This window comes from Pinus tabuliformis, chromosome J, assembly GCF_031772625.1.
Source record: "Pinus tabuliformis cultivar Carrire ecotype Pingquan chromosome J, CPIR1, whole genome shotgun sequence".
NCBI classification, from domain to species: Eukaryota; Viridiplantae; Streptophyta; class Pinopsida; order Pinales; family Pinaceae; genus Pinus; species Pinus tabuliformis.
The window spans coordinates 380,626,190-380,632,058 of NC_142295.1; positions in this window are offsets into that span (position 1 = coordinate 380,626,190).

Genomic DNA, 5,869 nt, shown 5'->3' on the forward strand with positions numbered 1-5,869 from the left:
TGTCCAGCACCCCGTTGAATATTTATGACAAAATTTGGTTCTTCTTCTTGTTCTGACCCATGTCCTGATTCATAGTACTCTCCTTTGCTTGAAGCCTTGAAGGCAGCTTCTCTCCTGTCAGATGGACCTCCTTTCCTCATTTCATAAGCAGTTAGAATTTCGTGTAGATGAGACATAGTAAGAGTTCGTAGATTTTCATTTTCTTCTATTGCAGACACTTTAGATTCAAACTTGGGGGACAATGATCTTAGAACTTTTTCAACCACAATAGCTTCTTTTATTTCTTCACCCAAGTTTTTCATGCAATTAACAATCTCATCTACCCGAAGGAAATAGTTAGCCACACTTTCATCATTATACATTCTGAGATTCTCATACTGAATCCTGAGGGTTTGAAGTTTAGCACGCTTTACCTATTCATCTCCTTCGTAGCTCAATACAATCTTGTCCCATATTTCTTTTGCGGATTTATATTGCATAACCTTCACGAATTCTGTTTGAGATAAGCATCCTAGCAGAGTCTTGACTGCTTTAGCATTTGTTTCATATTTCTTCTTCTCGGCCGGATCTGTAGGAGTAGCTGAAGGAAAAGTGTAGCCTGTATGTATGATATCCCAAACTTCTGTACCAAGAGATTGAAGATAGGCAGTAACTCTTACCTTCCAATAATTGAAGTTTGTCACATCAAAAATTGGTGGCCTGATTGATGCTTCCCTCTCGTAGTTGTTCATAATGAATGATCTTCCTTCAAGCGATCAAGCTTCTCTGAAGGACCTGCTCTGATACCAATTGTTGGAAATAATACTGAGAGAGGGGTGAATCAGTATTATCAAGCCAAATATTTCCTTTTTAAATTCCAGATGATATACGCTACTTCAGTTAATAAAAACCGCGTATATACACAACTACAGATAAAGAAACCCGCGTACATAAAGCAGACTTATAATTTGAATTATCTTTCAGATGTCAGTTATGAATCTGTGATTCAGATGCACATAAACAATATAAAAAACAATGAAACAGAGCAGAAGACAGTCACACACAAGAACACAAGGTATAAGGAGGAAACCCAATGTGGGTGAAAACCCCCTGCTGCAATTCGTCTCTATCTTATTTTCAATTAGAAATTTCTCTTTACAAAGTTTTGTACTGGTGCAGTCTTTACCAGTACGCAGGCTGCAACCTGCAGAGAGCTACAACTCTCTCCAGCTTTCCTGGAAGGGAGCTCCAACCCCCTAAGTTCTTGTACTAGCTTGAGATACTAGTACGCAGGCTCCTACCTGCAGAAGGCTACAACCTTCACTTTGCTTTCAGGGACCTCGTTTCATTTATTTTCAGACTGGATCCACAAGTGACATCAATCAAACATCAAGAATTTCTGCATAACCCAAACTCATTTTCACCAATCAAAAGCTGAAACAAATAAGCACTTCTCTGACCACTGTACCCAGAACTCAGTAACTGTAATAAAACACCAATTCTGAACCCAGAACACTGCAACAATAAAACAGAAGCAGCTAGAACATAAATCTAGATATATACGCTACTTCACTGTTCAACAACCTGTGAGTATACGCTTCTGTTCCTCAACCAACCTGCGTATACGCTACTTTCATTCACAGAAAAAGCGTGTATACGCACCTGCAATTCACTGAACCTGCGTACAGATCTATAAAGGATAATTTATTCTGTTAAGCATTCAGACATTAGTTAACCCAGATTTATAGATCAAGAGAGCGCCACATATAGTAGATCAAAATTATACAGAGATACCAATGTTCAAGCCTTGATATTTTGATCCATCAATAGCTCTTATCCTTCTTGCGCTTAGGTTCCTTCTTTCTCAGATCTAGATCTGCACCATAACCCGATCACACGTATTCCAGATCTAGCACAATATCAGATATTCAATTAATTCAGATGATACCTTGCCTCATGATCTCCTTCCTCTTTTATAGTTTTAGGCCTTCCACAATACCACGGTCCAAAACCATAATAAACCAATACCAAGGGTCAAAAACCTGGGGCCAACTCTTCTGACGAGATACCATGGTCCACAACCATAGGTTCAAGTTCCAAGGACTAACAACCATGGACCAAAAATACGTTTTCCACCATGTATGCGCTTTTATGTGCATAAAAGTGCGTGAACTGGGATCTGTCACCAAAGTGAGTTGCCATCAAGGACAACACCTGTACCATAGCGCCACCCTTGTGCCAAAATGCCAACATGTTTCCCTAGGGTAAATCTTTCCTTCTTTTGTGTATTATTATCTCTACTATTATACTATTATCCGTGGTTGATTTTATGAATGATATATTGAAATAAGTTAAAATAAGATCTACATCAAAATTAATTATCAAAATTTTAGAAATATTGTGCTAATCTCAATTGCACCTAGAAAATCAACATGGTATGAAAGCTTTGGTGAAGGAAGGAAGGAACATTGAGATCACCCTTGCAAAAAAACCTTGAGAGAATTTTATTGAAGTCCTTATATTGACATCTATGGTTTCCTTATGAAATATGAGAAAAAGCTAGAGGGAGCATCGAATTTCAAAGCTTGGAAAGTTAGAATAGATAATATTCTTGCCAAGAACAAAGTTTTGGATATTATGATAGGGAAGAATACGGAACCAAATGATAGAAAAAGAAAAGAGAAGTTCAAAGAGGATGATATCACTTCGACGAGTCTTATAGTAGACTCCATTAGAGATATTTTGATTCCCTACATTGTAAAACATGATATTTCAAAGAATATGTACGATGCCCTAACAAAAATATACATTATCAAGAATGTTGGCCAATCCATGAGTTTGAATATTTTTTTTGAAATACAAGGATTACTAATGACAACTTTGTGGCTTCATACTTCATGAAGATTTCCAAAATTAGAGATCAAATTCAAGAAATTGGAGAATCCATTGCAGATCAAGAACTTGTGATCACATCACTCAATGGTCTTCTTATATCATGGGATGCATTTGTAGCAGGCATAAGGAGTTGGAAATAAGATCCTTCAATTTGAAAATCTATGGGCATATTGTGCTCAATAAGAATCAAGGCTAATGTCAAGAGATCGTCAAGAAGAGGAAACTCAAGCCTTTGCAGCTCATTTCAAGAACAAGGGAAAGAAAAAGTTTGGTCCTCAACATAAGAAGTCAAGAAAGGGATCCTCTTCTAAGAAGAAGGATTTATCAAAGATACAATGTTATGGATGTAGGAATATGGACATTTCAAGAGAGATTTTCCTAAAATGGATAATAAGAAGAGAAAGGGGAAACAACATGCTTCCGCAACAAATGTTGAATATGAGAAACCAAATAAGACCAAAGGTGAAAATGATTTATTTTATTTATTTTCTCTAATAGGTTACATTATAGATGATGATGACATATGGTTGGTAGATAGTGGAGCATCAAGACACATGGCCGAATAATGTGTAAATATTTCTAGCATGAGGGTAAAGAGGATGTCCCAAAGAGTTGATCTTGGAGACAATCATAGCTATGTAGTCAAAGGAATTAAAAAGGCATCCATAGAGCTGGAATTTGGTAACAACATACATCTCAACAATGTTCTTTATGTACCAAGTTTGAAAAAGAATCTTATTTTTATTTCTTGTTTGGAATATAAAGGAGATAGAGTTGCTTTTATGGATGGAAAAATACATGTTTGGTCGAAGGGATCTATTATATATGACGTTAGGGTTATTGGGATTCATGATGGAAGGATGTATATAATTTTGAGTCAACTAGCTCAAGAACTAGTGTATGATGAGACCAATGCAAATTAACTATGGCATATAAGGTGTGGAAATATTCATTATAGACCATTGCCTCAGTTGAGTCAAATAGTTTTAGGGGTTCCTGAACAGTAGATGAAAAATGATTGTGTATGAAAAGGCTGTGCTCTTGGGAACAACATTAAGAACATTTTTAAAATAGTGACAATATATCTAAGGGAAATTTTGATTTAATTCAATATGATGTGTGTGGTGCGATTCTTGTGAAATCGCTTGGTGGCTCATTGTATAATGTGACATTTATTGATGAATTTTCCAATAAGACATGGATATATCTCTTGAGTACTAAGGATGAAGTATAGTTCCAAAAATTGAAGACTAAAGTAGATAACTTGAAAGGAAGGAAGACCAAGATATTAATATTTGACATTGGAGGAGAATACACCTCAAAGGATATTGTTTCTTTCTGCAAGCAAGCTAGGATTAAGAGGGAGCTAATTGTCTCCTAGAATCCACAATATAATGGTGTAGCAAAATGAAAGAACATGTCCATTGAAGAGTATGTAAAAGCCATGATGCATGCTTTGGACTTGTCATTATTCTTATGGGGTGAAGCATCACGAACAACTGCATACATTCAAAACATAAATCCTCATAAATTTCTAAAAGGTATGACTCCTGAAGAAGCATTATATAAAAGGAAGCCTGAGGTTGGAAATATGAAAATATTTTCTTGTCCTGTATATATTCATGTTCCTAAGGATAGGATGAACAAACTTGAGCCTTCAGGAAAGAAAGTGTTGACTGTGTTGGAAATCCTTCAACCAAGGGGTTCTCCCTAGTATCATAGTCCCAATTAGACCTCACACCATTTGGAGTAGGAGCCCTAACTAGAAATATGACCGGTTTCCATTACTCTTAGGAATATTTCTTGGTTACAATTGTTAATATAAGATATTATACAAACAATATTTGAAACAAGCAAGTATGTTGACACTGTGAGGAATACAATTACAATGTATATAAGGTGCTTTCACGGTAAGCAAAGAGGGTGTGAGCTTCTAGAAGAAAAGTAATAGTAACATCCTAAAAGAGACACAAAATATCATAAGAGGATAATTAGTTAACATGAAAAGTAGTTCACAAGGAAACAACGATCATAAAAGAAAATAAAAATGCACATTCAACAAGATGCATAGTAAATATAATGAAATAGTTCATTTTAATTAGTATGTGTTAACACAATCATACACCGCAAACAATGAAATAATAGTCTCACAATCATTCATGACATATGTATGAAAGTGCTCTATCTCTTAGAGCTTCATATATTAAGTGAAAGTCCCAATATATACAATTACAATGCTGCCACACTGGCCCCAATAGTGGAGCATTAAGTCACTACTTTCTCCTCCAAAGAAATATCTTCTCTCCTATGCCAAGATAGAGATGCCAAGGTGGAAAGGTCAAGTCCAAAAATTCCTTGAGTTATGAGGGTTTATTTATAACAAATTAGGTGACTCTCCACCTCCCATGCGACTCTTGACCTCCCTCACAACTCTTAAGCTTCTACTATGAATTTTCAAATTGCTATGTGACCTTTGAACTTCTAATGACTCTAGAAATTTCTTGCGACTTTTCCCATTCCATGTGGGACCCTTGGTCTTCCACACATTTTACATTTTATCATTCTTTAAAATTAATAATTACATTCCACAAATGATGTGGCAAGATTCATTGACACATATGACCTTATGATGACACTTGGATGAGCCATGACTTGGCATTGATGACATGAAACTTCATTGTGATGTGTCCAGGCCAAGCCTTTCTCCTTGCTATTATGAATTTTACTTCTTGATGATGGATATTTTCCTATCCTTCATCTTAACCCCCCAAAGGGTCTATATGAGTTTTGGAACCTTCCAAGTCACCATGAGTTTCCTTTTCTTTTTCTTGGTCCAAGATTCTTTCATGTCCTCATGATGGTTTTTCTAGTGCTTCTTCTCGGCAAGTGCTCTCTCATAACCTCTTCTTGATGACCTCCCTTATATCTTCATGATAAGTCTTTCCTGTGTTTCATCTTCATCCTCCTAGAGCTTGGATGATATGGAGTCTTCCTT